Source organism: Pezoporus occidentalis, unplaced genomic scaffold, assembly GCF_034315485.1.
Source record: "Pezoporus occidentalis ecotype Australia unplaced genomic scaffold, CSIRO_AGI_Poc_V1 ctg12, whole genome shotgun sequence".
In the NCBI taxonomy this organism is placed as follows: Eukaryota; Metazoa; Chordata; class Aves; order Psittaciformes; family Psittacidae; genus Pezoporus; species Pezoporus occidentalis.
This window is the reverse complement of record NW_026912994.1, coordinates 2250536-2271980: the sequence shown is the minus strand read 5'-3', so window position 1 is coordinate 2271980 and position 21445 is coordinate 2250536. Positions and strand designations below refer to the sequence as shown.

Below are 21445 nucleotides of genomic sequence, written 5' to 3'. Positions count from 1 at the left end.
TACAAATAAAAGACAGACTAGGGACAAAGTGGGCCCTCTCCGGAAGCTATCAGGAGAACTGGCTACGCTGGATTTGGAGAAGGCTGAGGTTCTTAATGACTTCTTTGCCTCTGTCTTCACTGGCAAATGCTCTGACCAAACCACCCAAGTCTTGGAATGCAGATGCAGGGACTGTAAGAATGAAGACCATAGGTGCACTGTAGGAGAGGATCTGGTTTCAGACCATCTTAAGAATCTGAATGTGCACAAGTCCATGGGACCTGATGAAATCCAATTGCGGGTCCTGAAGGAGCTGGCAAATGAAGTTGCGAAGCTGCTGGCCATCATATTTGAGAAATCATGGCAGTCAGGTGAAGTTCCCGACAACTGGAAAAAGGCAACTATAACCCCCATTTTCAAGAAGGGGAAAATGGATGACCCGGGGAATTACAGAGCAGTCAGTCTCACCTCTGTGCCTGGCAAAATCTTGGAGCAGATTCTCCTGGAAGGCATGCTAAGGCACATGAAAAACAACAAGGTGCATGGTGACAGCCAGCATGGCTTCACTAAGGGGAAATCCTGCCTGACCAATCTGGTGGCCTTCTATGATGGGGCTACAGAACGGATGGACAGGGGGAGAGCAGTTGATGTCATCTACCTGGACTTGTGAAAAGCGTTCAACACTGTCCCACACGACATCCTTGTCTCTAAATAGGAGAGACATCAATTTGATGGATGGACCACTCGGTGGATAAAGAACTGGCTGGATGGCTGCACACAAAGAGCTGTGGTCAATGGCTCAATGTCCAGCTGGAGACCAGTAATGAGTGGTGTCCCCCAGGGATCAGTGTTGGGACCGGTCTTGTTCAGCATCTTCGTCGCTGACATGGACAGTGGGATTGAGTGCGCCCTCAGCAAGTTTGCCAATGACAGCAAGCTGTGTGGTTTGGTTGATATGCTGGAGGGAAGGAATGCCATCCAGAGGGACCTTGACACTCCTCTGAGGTGGGCTGATGCCAACCTCATGAAGTTTAACCATGCCAAGTGCAAGGTCCTACACCTGGGTCACAGCAATCCCAGGCACAGCTACAGGCTGGGAGGGGAGGGGAGATTCAGAGCAGCCCTGCAGAGAAGGACTTGGGGGTGTTGGTCGATGAGAAACTGAACATGAGCCAACTTCAGTGTGTGCTCGCAGAAAGACAACTGTATCCTGGGCTGCATCAAAAGAAGCGTGACCAGCAGGCTGAAGGAGGTGATCCTGCCCCTCTACTCGGCTCTCGTGACCTCACTTGGAGCATTGTGTGCAGTTCTGGTGTCCTCAACAAAAAAAAAGGACATGGAACTTTTGGAACAAGTCCACAGGAAGGCCACGAGGATGATCAGGGGACTGGAGCATCTCCCCTATGAATACAGGCTGAGACAGTTGGGGCTGCTCAGCCTGGAGAAGGCTGCATGGAGACCTCATAGCAGCCTTCCAGTATCTGAAGGGGGCCTATAAGGATGCTGGTGAGGGACTCTTCATTAGGGACTGTTGTGATAGGACAAGGGGTAATGGGTTAAAACTTAAACAGGGGAAGTTAAGATTGGATACAAGGAGGAAGTTCTTTACTGTAAGGGTGGTGAGGCACTGAAATGGGTTGCCCAGGGAAGTTGTGAATGCTCCATCCCTGGCAGTGTTCAAGGCCAGGTTGGACAGAGCCTTGGGTGACATGGTTTAGTGTGAGGTGTCCCTGCCCATGGCAGGGGGGTTGGAAGTAGATGATCTTAAGGTCCTTTCCAACCCTAACTATTCTATGATTCTCTAATTGTTCATGAAAGAAAGCTACAGATTTTAAAACAAAGGGATCATAAAGTGACCACTTTCATGATGTCATTTAGCCCTCTGGTACTAAATTAAATGGATTGTTTATATGTAAGCATTGTAAGATACTGAAAAAAAAAATCATCAAGCATTTAATAAAATCTCTGAGAAAATAAATGTATGTCTGGCTTAGATGATGAAACTGATTTAGTGACAGATTTTAGACTTAAGCAACACAGCTGTATTTTCTTCCAAAGCAGAAACAGGAGGCTGAAAAGGAAAGTTTCTGTTATGCACATAGTTTTAGGATGAGTTTGGTTCCTGCAACAAGATTTCAGTCCACTGGAACTCAATCCAAGAATCTCCAAGGATGGACATTTGACAGTAATTTTGTTTCAGAAATAATATAAACCGCATTTCAGATATGAAATAAGCTATCTGCTCCCAGCAGCATTATGCTATTGGCTGCTTAGAACTGGGCTCTTGAACTTTCTAATGCAAATCCTGAGAAGTCTGGAAAAACTGCCTGCTTGGATTCTCAGTGTTGCCAGGCCTGAAGAAGTTTAGCTGGCAGGTCTGTTTTAGAGCTACTGATCTTGGAAAACTTGGGTTTCATTGCCAGTGTTCCAGTAAACTTTGTTTTGGTTTTGTGGAATGAGAAATCTTGCCATATATTGCCACAACAGCTGAAGAGACAAATAGCAATCTTTAAATATGTGTTACATGCATTGTTAATGCATAGGAAAATGGACACTGTGAAACTATTCAGTAAGATTTAAGTCTTAGTCTGTAAGAATTAAGTCTGTTGGCCATATAAAAGTTACAGGGAACAACTGCTTACTCTTAATGCCTTGGCGACCAAGATCTTAAAAGAAGATACATTACTTCTATTTAAATCATCAGATAAAATTTTCCCTTTGGAAATGAGAGATGACTATCTTTGGATCCTAGAACAATGTGACACAGTCATGTATATCTTTATTATGTAACATATATCTATAGCCTACATGACCTAAAATAGGTTTTTGACATAGACACAAAAAGATTGATTTCTTTCTAGTCATTGGTATATAAACAATCTTGGGAAACACTAGAAGAAGCTTTCAGTATGTGGCAGCTGGTTAAAAGACCATTTTTTGTTATGGAATTACAAGCACTGATAAACTTTTAGGAAATATTCCCAAAGGCATTTTAAAGAGATTTTGCTATTTGCAGAAGGCACTATTAGTGTTTAATTTATAGAGTTAATAAAATGATTCTGAATTATTTAATAAAGCAGGGAATAATCACAAAGTTAATAGTTGTCTGCTTTGATAGTGATATGAATCATGCACCAGAATAAAACATGCTGTTAATGAAATAAACAACTATAACAATTTCAGTTTATATAAAAAATAATTACAAAGCAAAGGACTTAGCTGTACTGTTTATCAAAGAGGGAAGTGGGTGCTGTGCAAGGGCAATGGCTTTTACTAGATCTAAGAACCTTTTCCTGTATTTTAACACATGCAATTTTACATCCCTTTATTATCACAATGTATCACCAATTTATATCACTATTGAATGCAAGCACTTTATCTCATTCTTTTGTGAGTTACCACAGTATTTCTAAAGCAGAGTGATCTCAGGACCACTTGTAGTTTCAATCTGAATATAAATCCTTAGAAAGAGGCGGATATAAGAGAGGTGGAAAAAGAGGGGAGAAACAACAGATAATTTTAATTCCTTCCTTTCTCAGTTTAAATTTCAGGCCTTTCCAATCCCTTATAACACATTTTGAAAAAGACTGAAGTTGCTACAAGTGGTTTGAGCTAGCTGATAGATAGAACATCATACAACCCGTGTACATCTGCATGCACAGTGAAGGATTAGAACTGACCATGTAAATAAGACTGTGTAAGCCTAAAATAGATGGAGAAATTTGTAGGTTTTGCTTAACTATTGCCCAGTGTTGCTGTTCATAATGTGCAGGGCTATTATCAAACCTTACCTGTAATCAAACCCTTTGTTCAAAGCTTTAGAAATATCTGGGGAATATTAAGAAAACAAACAAACAAACAAAAATGTGTCAAATAGCCAAGTCTTGCATTAAAAAAAAAAAAAAGAATCATAATTTCATCCTGTTGTTAAGTAGAACACAATGAATATCTCCTCCTTTTCAGCATTTTTAGTTTCCCAATCAAGACTGTAAATGGTAATTTTCATTTGTGTCTTGGATTCATATTTTTAATTAACAACAGCTGTTATTATCTACCTCAGTGCATAGCTTCAGGATGTGCACAGCTTCTACAAGAACTTCTTAGTAAATACACAGTGAATCACTCAAATTCCTATCTCAGTGCAATAGCTTTCTATTTCAGTTACAGTCCAGCATTTAGCAAGTACAAGAGGAGCAAAGCAGAACAAAAATGACTCAGAAACCAAGGGACAGAAGTCTTTAAGTGATACGGGCTCCTCCTGCTAGAAACCATTATGGCAGCCAAGTCTTCTAGCCTGGCCACGTTATAGTAAAGTAATAAGCATGGAAAATCAAATCCTTGATTCCCACTGATTTCATATTGATTGTGCACAGAGAAGCAGCAACTATTGCCTTTACTTAATCAGCGGTCATATGAAGTCAAGACTTACCTCCCGGAGCTTCTTTTTACTTGTGAGGATTGTTGGTCTGACAGACCCATGTGAAGTAAGAAGAGGGGGAAAATGACACTGTCTTCTCAGGCACATTTGGCAGAATACCGCGGAGTGCATACCAGCCTTCAGCTCTGTTGTGGCCAGGTTATGGTTTTGGGGAGGAAGACTCTCTTCTTCCTACCGTCTCAGTCTCTGAGCTCCACCAAACTCCCTCCTACCTCCAATACACTACCTTCTCAGACCCCCTAGCAGCCATTGCCAAATGCACCCTTCCTGTTCCTGCCACAGCCTTGCCTACCTTTAGCAAAAAGTCTCCCTGTGGCAGGCACTGGAGGGCGGATTCAGCCATGTGGGCTACCTTCATGCGTTGAACAGCTGCTCCCTCTCTCCTCCAAGGAAACAGCAGTAAACTAGATGAAAGCATTGCACAGGCCACAAGCTGAGCCACACTCACCTAGAAGCATTCCAAGGGCCTTAGCTCTGATCGTAGGGATGAAACTTCTCAGGGAGCTTATATCCAACAGCCCAGCACCTTGCTTTGCTACCAATACATGCTGGAGACAATCTCATCTTGTTCCTTCTTTCCCCGCCCCACTGCATTCACCAGAACAGCAGAGGTTAATGGCTTGTAGACATAGAAGTATAAGCCACATATGTTTTCTTCCCAACCTGTTTTTTCCTGCTTCAGTTAATCTGTTTGTCAGTCATTACAGTAAACTGCATATACCAACTCCTGCAACAGACTCATACATAGCCCGGATGAAGCTGCTACAAGGATTGTTGTTAATGTGTCATCACTAAAAAAAAAATAATAAAATAATAAAATAGAATCTTATGCCAGTGTTTGTTTTTATAAAGGAACTGTAATGTGAAGCTGCCATTCAAACTAGGAATATGGAGAATGCTAGAAGGTAGCTCCTGAGTCATGCAGAGCTTGCTTTTCATGATAGGGGACTAGATATCACTCAATTCCTTAGATCCGTATCTCCCAAGACACATACATGTACATGCATACATACTCTTACCTTACTCCTTCTTCTATTAAAAACTTTCCTTTAAAGATAGTACACTTGGCTGACTATAATACAGATTTCAGAAGCCAGGGTGACAAACATGAGAGCTAGAATATACCACAGTTAGTCAGAAGGATCTAGCTATGAATACTGCAGAGGAGATTAGAGGATTTCAGAGTCCAGGCATCTTTAAAGAAGATGGCAAGCCAAGCTTTCCTTTAAATAAATCCACCCATGACATGAACGACTCCCACAATACTCACCAATCCCTGCTTCCCAGGCACATATCTATAGCAATGGGCAATGAAGCAGGGAGTGGGGGAAAAGGGAATAAATACATTTTCAATGGAAACCTTAGAACACTGCAGTAAAGCACATACACTAAATGAAATTACTAAAAGCTGAAAGTAAAATTATATGCCACATTAATGTCTCAAGCAGAGCTTTCGCCCCAGAAAGGGAACAAATTGGAAGATATCATACAGCCCTCTTAGAGAGTTCTTGTGCTGGGTAAAGTACAAGATATTATTCAGAAATTAGTATCCAGGGGCAACTTGGAACTCCAGGGTATGCAGCTAAATATTACTTACCCCGATTTATTCTGAAGATGGATCCATGTAAGCACACTGTTTGCTAGCAACTTCACCCATAGGCATGGACTGTACTAGGATGTGTGTACTAATTTTAGTTATATGTATCTTCCCCGAGAACTTCTGACAGATGATTTATCACCACTGAATGTCATGAAGGCATGGCGCACCTCTCTGAATCAATCCTCATAACAAAGTCTTGATAAGCTGAAAAATGCATTTTGTACTATCAGTTTCAGTAATTGGTTCTCAAAGCCTGCATTTTCAGACTGCTTCTTTGATATTCTGTAATACCACAGACTGTCTTTGAAGAGCGAATAATAATGGAAAGCTTTAAAGAGACTTGTAAAAGTTCTGAAGTCATAGAACTATTTGATTCCTCCTTCGTTCTGTATTATGAAAGCATGCTGAATTGTAATAGTGAAGAGATCTTACAGGCTTTGAATGAAAGATTCTTTCTCTTCTCAAGCCACGGTTTCCACTGCACTATCCTCATTGACATTTCATTGCCTTCAGGATGATGGGCCGTATATAGGAGTTTTTTTCCAAGTCTCTTATTAACAGTGTTCTGGGCCAAAAAAATGTATGCCTACTCTTTACGATTTCCTGTTCAAATGTATGGTGTTGCATGGAGCTACAGTCATTGAGACACAGAAGGTCTGCCAAAACTCACTTTGCAAACAGGGGTTGTACTTGTTTTCCTTGCCCTTCTTGTTCCTAGCAACTCTGTATAGCAGCTTCCCACAACTTGAGTTCATTTCTCTTCTTCTAAGGTGTGACTATGTTGTGCACAGTTGATGCTTCTGCAAAGAAAAACAGTTTTATCATGTTGCACAGTTTAGACTTCCACCAGCTCATTAACTCAAAATAAACTAGGAGGCATTCTGTCTGCTCAATGTCTGCCCATTGACATTTACCATGAGAGAGGCAGACAAGAAATACTCAGTGACTGGAGGTTTTTACAAACCAGAATAGTGACACTGTAATCTTGCTCTTTCCCTCTCTACACCCCCTTTTCCAATCACTCATGTCCCTTTTATACACAGCTAAAATGACTGTTAGAAGTACCCTTTGAAGTGTGCTCAAATCTGAAATACAGATATTATTGTTCACTTGAAATAAAAAAAAAAAAAAAAAATTGAAAGAAAAAGTAAAAGCAACTTAAGCATCCTCTGGTTCCAGGACATATAGCAGAAAAGACATTACTGTTACTAAACTCATTTCTGAAGTCAACAGATGGTCTTGCTACACTTAAAGCACTTTGAGGTTGCTTGCTGTGTTCTTTCTTTGTTACAGGAAAAACCCTGGAAGTAGTTTCAAAAGACTATAGGCAGGCAACTTTATGCCAAACATAGTTAAACCAGCATTTTTGATATAGCTGAAAACAAATTTTATTTTTTTTTTTGGTGAGTAAGTATAAATGTCACAGGACATTTGTGAGTACGCATGAGCCAAATTAGAAACAACAAAAGAAAGTCTGATTTTACCACCCCAGTATATTTCAGGCAGCCAGTGACAGCGGCCCTTAGATGCTAAGGCCAGAGATGCTTTGGTAAACAGAATAATTTGCAGCATCGTGTGAGCCATCAGCATAGCAAAATAAACTTCTTGGAGCCATGTGGCTATGCCTCTTCCTACGAAAAAAAATGTGAAAAGCACAAAATAACCTCTTACCTGCAAAAGTTGGTTAACTGCCAGCTATGTATCATACAAACTGAAGCAAGAGCTCTTTAAATGGGCACTTACAGTGGAACTACAGGAACTCAACTATCACTTGAGTCATTAATATCATGCCCTTTTATCAACTATCTTTGTATCTTAAGAAAAAAAAAAGCCACACCTTTTTCTTGCCATGGTCTTATACTGCCATCAAACACTTGGTAGACAAATGGTCAGTATTTAACATTGATCCCTACCCCAGTCACATTCATATCTAGCAATTGATGATTCATTCACAGTAATTCCTTGCAATTATCATGTCAAACATTTGCAATAGATAGGCATACATGGTACTAAAAGTGAATAACCACGAAGAATTTTGTCTACATATTATCCATTCGCTTCCTCCATTTATGGATAATAGCACTGTTTGCAGACAACAGCAGCAAAACTTTTCTCCATGGATTTATTTATACCTCTCTATCTCTTGGATTAGGGTTTGCATTTTATTGTGTAATAAGTGCCCCAGAGAAACAAGGAAGTGCAGCAATCAAGAGAAGAGTTCATTTTCCTGCCCAATAATCCTGGCATACTAAACCATTCAACAGAAGGAGTGCATTAATGCTATGCTGTACTGTAAACTGCATTCACCCTTCCCCAGCCTCTACTACTACTACTACTAACAGAGAGCAGAGGGATTGCAGTCTTGCTTACTCAAATGTAAATAATTAATTCACCTGAACCATGGCCACAGGTCGGTGAAAGGGAGGATACAGCTTCTGTCCTTTAGTTGTGTTTATATTTTCAAATCATGATGCAAAGCTATTGTTAAAGTCCACTAACAGGAAGAGATGGTGGGTGAAATATTAGGTTATTGACATGCCTTTCCAGTTAAATACCTGAGGTAAAGCCAAGATAGTGGTCCACTTGTTCGTATTTTTTTCCTGTACTAGTTAGTATGGATATAACATACTCTCATTGATGCCCTGTGATTCTTACATAGATTATCTATCAGCTATTGTCATGTGCCCTAAATTACAAGTCCCTACCCCTGAGGCTAAATAACAAGGTACTTGTAACAGCAGCTGAAAGGAATAAAATCAAGCAACCAAAACCAGTGCTTTTACCTCCTTTCATTCTTATTTTCCCCCACCCTTTTAATATCCAGCAAGCCACAAAACGAATGACAAGGATTAAATAATTTGGCTGCCAGATTATTTTAGTAGCTGTTCTTAGCAGAACATCTATGCAAATCATTGAGAAAGCAGGATGAGTGGGTGAATCAGACTCTGCAGGGTCACTGCACATCTGGCACTCACTGTATTAGTTGCTCCCAGGCATAAGAAAGACATATTAAAAAAACAAAGAAGATAACCCACCTAAATGAATGCTAAATCTTGAATTAAATCAAAGCCAATAGATGTGGACTTTGATTGCCTAAAAGGAACAGGAATTCTGTAGATGACCTACCTGAAAATTCCCATCATTCTTGCACCTGCCCATCCTTTGAGGTACATTTTGTTTAGTTCCTATAACATAAAAGACTAACAGAACATACAAAATGCTAAAGTGTAGAAACTAAAATTCCAAAACTAGCATCGTGTCTTCAGAAACCTTAAACTATGATTTCAATGCTCTCATAGTTATGGTACAGTCCCATTGTTTCTTTGTTGCATGCATCTTCTCATTAGATTGAAAGGTGGTTGGGAAAGAGGACACCCCCCGCTGTATTTTACTGTGCCTTGCACAATGAAATATTTGTCTCCAAATGGAGATTCCAGGCTTTATTACTACATGAATAATATATGTAACTTGAGTTATAACCTCCCAAAGACCTATTTATAAGTCAATTTTTCTGTCTGTTCAGCATGGTGCTTCCTGAATACAGCCACTGATAATATTTTCTTACTTTACAATAAAGCTTGTATTTTAAATAATCTCTCTGGTCTATGTGTCTGTTAATTATTCTTTATGCCCTTATCTAAAGTACATCACTTATTTAAACTACATATTTAAAAAATAAATTCTCTCCCTCCACTCAAGAAAAGCTGCCATTAGCAACTTAACCTAATGAGCAAGTTACCCCAATGAATGAGAGATCCAAATGTTCAGCTTAAATACAGAGCAAAAGAATTTGCTCTGATCACAGGGGATTGGCAAAAATGGCAGATAAAAAGATGACTGATTCTCATGGCAAGCACCTACAAAGACAATACTTTTTGTATTCCTCACATACGCACTCCACTTTTTATAAACCTCTTGAGGACAGTGGACTGTGCTTTCAGCCAGATCATCTTAATAGAAAACTGCTCTATTATAAATGTGTCTTGCTATTTTTTTCCAGAGAGGAGAATGAACTGAGACAACACAATTTGCCACTCATAAGTTTTCTCTGAATCCTCTACATAAGTGAATAATTTCTAAGGATACTCAAAGTGCTACCTGACTACAGATACACTGACAGCTCTAGAACATTTTCTCTCAGCTGCCCTCTAAAAGGCATTCAGTAAAAATAACTGAATTTAGTAAACAGATGTTAACAGACTAAGTCAAGAGCATTTGTGTTTAGTCACCCTGGATTTTCAGGTATTTCTAGGTGAATCCCTCTCTGCGTATTTAAGAGGATATTGCTTAGTAATGTTCCCAAAGCAGTGATGCCGCAGTGAAGAGTTTACTACACAAAAAGGGGGAAAAAAAGTTCCTCAGCCATTGTACATTTATCTAGGACTTTCTAAGACGTACTGAGCTAGAACCATAAATTGAAAAGTCTCACTAGAACACTACATGGAAAAGCTTCAGTTGCCTTCTTGGTTATATGGGCTTCACATCTCCCACCATGTCTCTCAGACTCTTAGAGTCAAAATGGCCAGTGGGGCAGAAAAATGGAAAAGCTGAAAAAGAAGTGACACTTTACTTAAGCCTGTTGATTAGACTAAAAGCTTCCAAATGCTAAGTACTAAAGATAAGGCACACTTCACCACAGCAGAAAATTGAATATTAAGTTATAACAATTACAGCTGCCATCTCTGAGTCTTCTAAGTGATGACTGGTTTCATTACAGATCATGTTGACAGCATGACAGGTCTCTGTGAGACAGTATAAATACCTGCCATAAAGCGAATACAGTGTGCTTCCTTGCTTCTGGCAGCCAGAAGAAACTATCAATACATATGACAAGATTCTAGAATGGACTTCCTAAATTAACAAATTCAGCCCCCACTATCAAACAGCTATGTCACAATCCCCTTCACAAGCTGATTAAAGGACATCCACAAAGCCAGCTGGGGAGAGAGGGATTTTTTACTCCTGTTATTTTCCCTGGAAGGATACTGCAGAACCTCAAACATCTGACATTTAGAAACTTCTGATTTCCTGCCTAAATGTAATTATGACCAAATTTGTTCTTATGCCAAATTTTTCTTTTGGGTAAATGGCTGTTTTCCCTTGCTGGTGTTTTTCAACCAATACATCTGTATGCCGCAACTGCATTTCCTCTAAGCCTTTGCTTTGTTAAGCTAAACAAACCAAGTTATCTTATTCCGTCTTTCCTACGATAAAAAGACTTCATCTTTTTTGCCTATTTGCCTTTGTAGGCTTTTTCTGGTTTATATTCCAGTATTAATTAATCCTTCTCAAACAGGAGCACCTGTAGTGAGAACAGTAGGTAGTATTGTATCTAGGTCTTACAGGATGGATCCATGCCTTCTCATCTCTACCTATTCAACCCATCAAAGATATTCTTTTTTTAATGGCTGCATCATACAGTCACATCTGTCGCATTGTTACTAATATTAGAGTCACCTCTGCTACCTCCCAGTTGACAGCAAATATTCTTCTTTTTATCTACCTAAACCAGGACTTTGCCTTTCATATCACCAAATTGAAAGCCATTTCTACAAGCAAGGTATTTTAGCTCTTCTCATGCATTTGCAAGTCCCTTTGAGGAATTCAATTGTTTCCATTTTGGGGCATCATTTTATTCCTTAGTTCTTAGCAAAACAATGAAATAAAACTGGTTAGAGACAAGAGCTTCTAATGCTTTGTCATGGCAGACTATCCAGATATTCCCACACAGCAGATGGCTACTAAAGTATTTTAACATTGAAGGCCCTCCTTTTCTTCCCCAGTCCATCCTTTTCTTCCCCATTTCCACTACTCCTTTTTGTAGTGGGTTTGCCCCAACCAGCAGCGGCACCACACAGCCGCTTGCTCACTCACCTCACCAGCAGCATTGGCAAACAGATTAAGAAGGGCAGAAGTGAGAAAACTCCCAGATCCAGATAAACTCAGTTTAATAAGTGAAAGAATTTGGAAGAAAAAAAACCAAACAAGTGTTACAGAGGCCATCACTCACCACTTCCCTCAAATACACCAATGCCCATTCAGTCTCTGAGCAATAGCCACCTCCTCAAAGCCGTGGCATGGAATATCCCTCTGGTCATTTTGAGTCAGCTGTCCAGGTTGTCCCCCCTCCCAACTTCTTGCCCACCCCCAGCCTGTTTACTGAGGAAGCGCAGTGCAAAAAAAAGAAAAAGCCTTGCCACTGTGCAAGCACTGCTTAGCAATAGCTGGACACTGGTGTATTACTAACCCTGCTTTAGTTCAAGATCCAAAACACAGCACCATATGGGCTGCTATGGAGAAAATCAACTCTGCCTCAGGCAGACCCAGAACACCTCCAAAGCCACAGCCAAATCTTTCAATCTGCAAACAGAGCAGGAGCCACATGCACTATAGGTTGATTAGAAGAATCTTGCTTTTCAGAGGAGTTGTCATACAAATTTACATGCTGTGTATGTTTTCAAGGACAGCACGCCAATGCTGCCAGCATGTCAAGGAAAAACATGACAGTTGTCAGGGTTTAATTAATTGACGGATTTTTATAAATCAAAAGTGCACTTTGGAAAATTTGACATTTGGAAAATGGTCAGGATTAGCCTCAGAAATCTAGAAAGCAAAAGAAATTTGGACTGTCAGCAAAACTTAATATTCTGTATTTGAAAGAGACACTGCTTGGTTAAAAACTAGACAGACAGTGACTAGTAGGGACACCGTACTCCATAAATGAAGGGCCTGACTGAACCAGTAACACCCATGGAACAGTACCCTGCAAATTCAGCAGTACTTCCTAGATTGATTGTGACTTGGAATCTTTCACAAGACAAAGAATACCTTTCTTTGAACAGCCGACAAGGCTACTCAGTTCAAAGACCCTAATGACAATAATATGATTTTATAGCATCCCTGTAAGCTCAGGATGTTGCATATAAGTGTATGAACAATTTTTACTACAGAGCACTTCTAACTGGAGTAAGCTCTCGTTACAGAATCTGACTGCACCAAACTCAGGCATGTTCTTAGATGCTTTTAGTATAAGTAATTGAAAAATATAGAAACCTTCACAGAATTCAGATTTGTAAACATGAGTTGTGAAAATTTCATTGACAACTGGGAGCACCTCTCATTTTAACTTAGATTTAAGCTGGTTTGTACTGTTTGATTTTCCTCTGGTTTTATATTTATAAAAATATTTCATAGCACATCTGCCCCACTTCATGGTACATTCTCAAACAGCATATTCGCTCATTCTTTACTAACTGACACTTTAAGATTTACAGAGGTCTGAACTGCACATACATCCATAATCCAAGAAAGCACTAAACCAATGTATTTGTTGAGATAACAAGGCAGGAAAAACAAACAAAAAAGACACTGGTGCTGCAGCTGATTTTACTTTTAAAACAGTCCATTGTATGTCTTTTGACAAATTACATACCTACTTATTTATGCCAATGGACAGCTCAGGGAATTGTTTCTGTGTCTTTATTTCACTTCTTTTATTGCCATTGGTTGCATGAGGCATCTGGGAACAAGTTAAAGAAAACCCAACAACAAAAGCAGCTTTTTGATACTGAGGTCAGAGAATGAAAAGCTACACTGAGAGATCAAACCTACCACAATGAAGAAGGTGTATTCGGCAAGGAAAGGAGGACCCAGTCCTTTTTCCCAAGGCAATACTATTTTTCTATTTGAGTATATACAAAGAGCTCAAATTATTCACGCAAACATTTCCATTAGGGTCAACGGGAGTGCAGTGAGCAGGATATGTAATAGCATTTGCTTGAAATCAGCAGGGACCAGGAACTCTGTTCTGCTAGATATAGTTCATACATGCTGAAAGGTCTTTTGGGCTTTTACTGTCTAAACTAAAAAAAACTAAGAGGAAGAAAAAAACAGAGGCACAATGCAATTAACACCTTGATGTACCTTCATGAACATAAATGCTAGTGTTGCATTGCATAAACGTTTAACTATTTTGCTGGACAAGGGACAAACTGAGTTGACAAAGGTGACATGCATTATTTTTGTGAAAGAGTTAAGCACTGAATTCCATTATTCTAAAGTCCAAGGTATGTCAGTATCCACCCCAAAATAATTAATCCCGTTATGCCAAATCCAGGCAATAACATGATCTGAACATTTACTTCTGCAAGAACAGTTTTACTGTATTTTTGTAAAGTGATAAAAAAAGTTCTAACAATACATGAAAAGATGTTTCTTTATTTAAATGACGTAAAAAATTTAGAGAGAATAAAAGCAATCAGGTAAGATTCCTCAATAGCAGCTGCTACATATTATTTATGAACCTAGAGCATTTAAAATGTGTAAAACCATTCATTTTAAAAGAAATATTGTAAAACTACCTCATTTACTATCATTTTTAATGTACTTGCCTGCAAGGAATATGATAATATTCTCTGTGACAGAGCTATTTTTTTTTTTCCCTTAATCAAGCCAAATATCTGCCAGAACAAGTTAAAATCAAATTGTCTTCTTAAGCAGTATTTTCAGTCCTTCCAAAACAGGCAACTGCATGCTGCATTTCTGAAGTCTCTGAAGTCATGGCTGGACAACAGGACGGGATATAACATCAACTGTTTGACTGACGCAATTACAATGCAAAAGGAAGTAACAGCTGGTCACATCAAACAGGAGGCATCTGATGGAAACCTCCCGTGATAAATTCGAGCCTCTGAAAAGTGGATAGCAAAGCAATGCCCTAAATAAGATTCACTGCTCATCAGTCCTTATATTTCCAATGTTTTTCAAGCATTTATTTTTGTTGTTTCTTCATTCCTTCTCTAATCACATATTTAGCAGGACCTGCCAGACTTTAAGGAATGTGGTATTTGATACAGTAACTGACGCTGGATTTATTGTGTTCTGTTTATAAAAAAAAAATGGATCACTTCAAAAGCAAAATCCACTACAATAGTGATGTTTTTTGTTTTAACATTTAGAGCCCTTGTAAAACTAAGAGCTGACAGGACCTTACAGCACTCAACATCTCATAGAGCTGAGCTTTTCAAATAGGCGAGTCATCTACACATACATTTAGGGAATTACATTCTAATTACGAAGACCCTTAACAGTTCTTAAATAGAGAAAAGCAGCCATGCCCACCAGACACCACCTACAGGACCAACTTCCAGACATATCTATATACATTTGCCTCAGGAAATGCACTATTAATGACCTGACAATCACTTCTGGGTTCTCAATTTTTTCCTATAAAGTACTGAGAAATTTCTACCAATTGCATAACTGCAGCTAATATGTGAATTACTTCAACCCCAAAGTTTCCCAGTGTAAGTTCTGCTTCCCTAAAAGAGCTGCCTTGGCTTTACCTCACACAGCAGTGCTTTCTCATGTAACTAAGTTCCTAAAAATCAGTAACTGAACTCTAGTGAGTATCTTAAATTGTTCTATGTAGACTGCTGCCATGTATTGCTCCATTTCCACAATGGTGGTTCACTGCATACTGACAACTGATTCCACAAGCCCTAGTCTTCACTCACTAATAGCTTAATTTTTTATCTTTTCAGTATAGATACTGACAGGTCACATGTATGAGAACATAAAAGAGTTGTCATGGCAGATCATACTACTGGTCCATCAAACCTGATAGTCTGTCTTTATTGTATCTCAGAGGAAGGTGCAAATCTTCAAAATGCAATAAACAATTATGCAATAGTAACCATAAAGGCAACATTTCTTTTCCACTCTGACAACCAGAAGCAAAAAAGGCTATTATCCTTTAAATAGTTTCCTATGCTGTGCATGACAGACTCCTTTTCCTTATGATTGATATTGAACAGGATGCTGCTGCAGCTAATAGACTCAAAATCTAAATTGGCCAAAGAAGAACAAGACTAAAAAGCAAGGTTAGCAGTAAAACTGTTACTTCAAAGCAAAGACTGAAACATAAAAGAAAAGCTAGTTTCTGCGGCATTAACTTTGTTGTTTTATGCACAAGCTGTCCAATGATTTCAGATTCACACATGACTAATGAAGAAGACAAAGCAGATTTTAAGATCATATGTTAAGAGCTATTTTGAACAGTCATGGAGTCCATGACCTGGACTTATCAGCTGTCTTATGGGAAATTCTAGGAATACTAGCCTTTAATGGCAACAGTTGCTCATATAAAGGTACTGCTTTTATTCGTATTTCCTGGTAGTATTTTGCATGTGGACTCCCCTGAAAAGGACTGTCCAAAAGAGCAGCAATGCTGTTTCACTGAAATTAATCAAAGTTTATAATCCCATTATCCTATGATTCCAGCATTCCTGGATCTACTGCTCAACAATCTGCTGAGCTTGAAATAACTCAATTGACGTGATTTCCAGTCTACTTAGTAATTATTTTCCATAATTTATAGCAGATTATGCAGGATGTCCCACAGAGATCAGCAGACCAGCCGACTCTCTCTAGTCATGTGATGCCATGGAGCTGTCAGATGACTGAGCTCAGATTTCCTTTTTATTTATGGGTAGTCATATTTCCATTCTTTGAACCCTTACTTTTATCCAAAATCTGTTATCTTTTCCTTTGAAGCGAGTCAACTATTAATCCCTGCTGGCATTTAGAACTTTATAGGGGGAAGAAAGAGCAGCAGAAATAGAAAAATGGAATATCCAGACAGCAGTTAGGAACAAATAATTTGTACAGAAATTTGTAATAGCAAGAAGAAACAAGTATGTTTTCAGGGACAAATCAGCAACCTGTTGAAGGCTACTAGCTATGTATTTTATACTAAAACATATTATTTCCCAAAACATTTGAAAGATCAAAAAATAGAGGAGAGGAATTTTTCTGAGTTCTCTAAATGGAAACAACAGCAAGCAGTTATCTTGAACTGAAAATGAAGCAATTGAGAGATATGAGAGATGAGCAAAGAGCGAGCTGTTTACAGAATATCAGTTAAACATGGTATGTCAAGCTAAATAAAGTGTAAATATTTGGAAAATTCTTAAAAATAGATAAAACAAAGCGTTAGCAAATACACTGTTTGACAGAAGGGGATTCTACATTTGTAGCAGGATAGACATGCCTTGACTGGTCTTTCCTATTTATAACAGTTATAAATCTGTACATGTAAGTAACAGTTGGAAAATGGAAAAGGTCCTGAGTTTTTTTAAATAAGTCCATATAAATGAATAAATTTATGATTAATTTCCATGAAAGCAAATGTAAAATAAACATTTTAAATACAGTGTGCATTGGGTTCTGTGCAGTAGACACATATTTCTAATACAAATATGCTGTCTAAAAGGCAAATGCCCACAGGCTTCTAAGTGTACAGGAGCCAATATTGTTTGTGCAATTTGCTGTTAGTCTCAATTTTAGCAGCTATTTTCATACAGGACATTGTCACCAGAAAGGGTTGTGGGTGGAGGGTTTCAGTAATGAACATCTAGGAATGTTGATATAAAACAGATGACTAAATTTGCATGAATGTTTTCAGAAGGGACCTTTCTGGTTTTAAACACCTTTACAGTAAATGATCAATCTAGAACTCTCCAGAAAATTGTTGAAGACCCGCTGATCCATCACAGCGCATCTAAGCCTATGGGCTAGACCCGCAGTCACTTAAGTTCTTTCTGAAGTAAGAACAGTTTGAACCTCACTTTATTTCTGCTGTAGGCATCTGCAGTTACACCCATCTGAGATGAATAGATGGGTCTGGTAATCACTACACTATTGGTATCATCCTTACTTTTTAACCCCAGTTTCAGCAGACAAGGGCAAGATTTGATTTACCAAAGTAAATATTCCATGTGCCTGATATGACAGACTGATGTAACTCGACCTGCAGTATTTTTAGGCAATGACTAACAGTAAATTAGCCAGCACATGAGAAACACCTTCTTTCCTACTAGCACCCTACAGCTCATTGACCTACCTCCCTGCAATACACACAGAAAGATGACAAATTTTTCTAAATACTGACTCTCCTGATTGAACATTTGCCTTTATCACTTGCCAATAACCCTAGCCACTAATGACTTTTAAAAAAAACAAGTCTTCAAACCACTAACGTATACTAGTTATCCAGATTTACTTAAACTGTAGCTATGTCCTAAATCACCTGCTACTCTCCTAAATTACAGAGATAACTTAAAAATGTATCATGTGATTACACACAGTAAATTGATGGTAATCCATTGCCATCCCTATACAAACACATTTCCCAGCTTGCTAAGATCTAAATGATTCTGGCTAGGGTCTCTATCACGTGAAATGTGAGGCTGCTAGGGAATAATAGGTCGTAACTTGAAACTCTCAGTCACACCTCCCTAACCTGGTCTGACGGAATCCGTATTAAAAGCTTTTCTCCAGTGATCCTTCTCTAGCAATGAATAACAAAAGGTATTTAGAAGTTTGATGCTGGTCACTGTTCACTTCCACACATTTGAATGAAGCCACCCAATCTTTCCTTGTATCTCATGCTTGTTAGGCATATATGTCTAAGAATATACAGTTGTCTATAAGAAATATATTCCAGAATGTCTAAGGGAACCAGGGAGAAAAGTAACTGGAAGCCAAGGATCTAATTAGGAATACATTAAAATTCCAGGCTCTTCAGTTGTATTAGAAAACTCGTAAATTTGACTGCATCTGCTTAACAATGGGAAGTATCTCCAGGGATAACCAAGCATGTCTAAATACTTCCTATCCACAGAGATCGGAGCGACATGAGAACTGCATTCAGAGACTGTCCTCTTGAATATTGCTTCAGATCATTCTTTTTTGTTTGTTTGTGTGCTTTGTTGTTTTGTTTTGCTTTTTGTAACAATGGCAAAAAAAAAAAAAAAAAGGTACACCCTTATTTCAGTCTTTGGACAATCCACAGAACACCTGAATTCCAGAAGAAAAAGTATCTGCCCATTTTCTAGTCAAACTAACATTGATTAACTGTACAAGCTGCTGTAAGTTCATTGCATCATGTTCCACATTTGGTCTCAACTCCTTTCTGGCTGCAGTTCAAGTTGTTTTTTGTCACATCTGCAAAGCCTTGATGATAGCCTGGGATCTCAGTACATTAGAAAGTGATTTCCTTAAGCTTCACTGTAGAATCTTCGATTGATGACCAGTTTTACCTGCCATCCATAATACAGAATTATTCCAAAGGTAGCAGATCCTAGTAACAGCCGAAGAGAGATGGCAGAAGACAGAAAGAAACTTAGGTTTTGAAATTACTCAATAAAGGCAAAGAAAAAAAAACACTTTTAGAAAAAATATTTTTTTTTTCATTAAGTCTAGTTCTTGGATGAAGAAGTCAGTATTCATTACTTAAATCAAAAATTCCATGAATTCCTATGTGTTGATTGATACTCCCCAGAGACCTTTTCTGTCAATACTTATTTGATAAGAAAGATATGCAATTCACACTCTGAAGAATCTGAATTTTACAGTTGCAGAAAGCAAATATAACTGATCCAGCTTTGACTTTTCATCTGTATCTCACAATGTCTATACATTGCCAGAGAGCAGACTTGGGTGAAGATGTATACAATATACACAAATAAATAGTAAAAATTTACAAAAGTAAAAAATATACAATAAAAAGGTATTGTTATTTTTCACATTTGCAGGTTTAGGCTGGGGTTTTTATTTTATAAAAGGACTACATTTCTGAATAAGGAAAAACTTGCCGGTGTTCCAGTTAGCCTACTTTCCATTTAAATGGGTTGTCTGGCAAAGGAAATATTTTTCCCTCAGGAAACCTACCCTTTCTGACTTTCCAGGTCAAGACTTCTCCCATAGCACATGCAAATGCTTCTACTACGTCTTTTGCTCCAGTATTGTAGCCTGGCATACACATAAGGTCAAATGACTCAGCACATATCCAGTGGCTGCATCTATCATTATGTAGCTTATTATTTTAAGAGATTTGTACAGAATTCTTCCCTTCTTGTAAGAATTGATTTTCAAATATTTTTTGTCATGCACAACATGTCCCTGTTCAAGAAAAGCATCTTGGAGAAAGCAGACTGTATGGTAAGTTTAAGATACTTTACAGTAAGTGTAGTCCATTTCCATAAAGCCCATTGTATTACATATCCACAAAAAAAAAGAAAAAGCAGCAGTCCTTTGTTGAAAGATCTTCAGCCCCATGGAGTAAAAATACATTAAAATAACAACAGATTTGGAGGAGAAGGTAAAAGATGGAAGGCAATGGTAGGACAGAGAAGATGTGATCATTTTTCTAGTAGGTAATTAAAACATTTGATAAATTTGAGTAAGAGTCAATTTAGGAACTCGAAGTTTTTTGTTAATTTTCAATATGTGAAGCAAATATTGACTTTGGGCTATACTTTGCAAAGTCAAGCACCAAAATCAAAAAAAAAAAAAAAAAAAAAATCAAAAAAAACCCCAAAAACTCCATAAAAGTAAATGTGCTTTTCCTCTTTTTGCAACAGCAATCCTATTCACAAATACTCTGTTTCCAGAAGCGTCCAGTAACAAGATGAGAAAACTTAGAGGTCACTGAAATTCCAGATGGATGAGCATTCCTCCAAGACTTCTGCAGTGCTTGAAAGACTGCACATACAGTCTTTGTTGTATAAACGTGGTGGGAATACAGACTGCAAAATGTCAGCAGCTCCAGACAACTGCAAGTACCTAAAAGATTCTCACCAAAGTCAGACTAAAATTTTCCAGATGACACTTTAAATCACTCTAAAGGAGACATCATTTAGGGTAATCTACAAAATTCAGTTATTATTTAGCAACTAAAATTCCACTAAAACTTTAATTTACCACCAAACAATGTAAAGTTGTAGTCTATGGGGCTGAGTCTAGTTGGAGGCCTGTAACTAGTGGAGTGCCTCAAGGGTCAGTACTGGGACCGGTATTATTTAATATATTCATCAACGATTTAGACGAGGGAATTGAGTGTACTATCAGCAAGTTTGCTAATGACACTAAGCTGGGAGGAGTGGCTGACACGCCAGAAGGCTGTGCTGCCATCCAGCGAGACCTGGACAGGCTGGAGAGTTGGGCAGGGAATAACTGGATGAAATATAACAAGGGAAAGTGTAGAGTCCTGCATCTGGGCAGGAACAACCCCAGGTTCCAGTATAGGTTGGGGAACGACCTGCTAGAGAGCAGTGTAGGGGAGAGGGACCTGGGGGTCCTAGTGGATGACAGGATGACCATGAGCCAACACTGTGCCCTTGCGGCTAAGAAGGCCAATGGCATCCTGGGGTGTATTAGAAGGGGGGTGGTTAGTAGGTCGAGAGAGGTCCTCCTTCCCCTCTACTCTGCCCTGGTGAGACCGCATCTGGAATATTGTGTCCAGTTCTGGGCCCCTCAGTTCAAGAAGGACAGGGAGCTGCTGGAGAGAGTCCAGCGCAGGGCAACTAAGATGATTAAGGGAGTGGAGCATCTCCCTTATGAGGAAAGACTGAGGGAGCTGGGTCTCT

At 38.8% G+C, this 21445-nt stretch overlaps 2 protein-coding genes across 5 annotated transcripts in view; both read right to left on the bottom strand.

Annotated features, from left to right (window-relative positions):
- The window catches only part of ZRANB3 (zinc finger RANBP2-type containing 3), a 494211-nt gene that overhangs the window by 53661 nt on the left and 419105 nt on the right, over positions 1 to 21445 (bottom strand). The window lies entirely within an intron of this gene.
- NCKAP5 (NCK associated protein 5) overlaps positions 1 to 21445 on the bottom strand; it is a 530111-nt gene that overhangs the window by 499713 nt on the left and 8953 nt on the right. For 2 of the 4 annotated variants that reach the window (XM_062605676.1, XM_062605694.1), the window contains exons 1-3: positions 12028 to 12067; positions 9144 to 9217; positions 6015 to 6817 (exon numbers count right to left, since the gene is read on the bottom strand). The gene's annotated coding sequence lies outside the window, so the exon portion shown is untranslated. Of the gene's footprint in view, positions 1 to 6014; positions 6818 to 9143; positions 9218 to 12027; positions 12068 to 21445 lie in introns of those variants that run through there. The other 2 variants (XM_062605635.1, XM_062605646.1) reach the window with 2 other exon arrangements.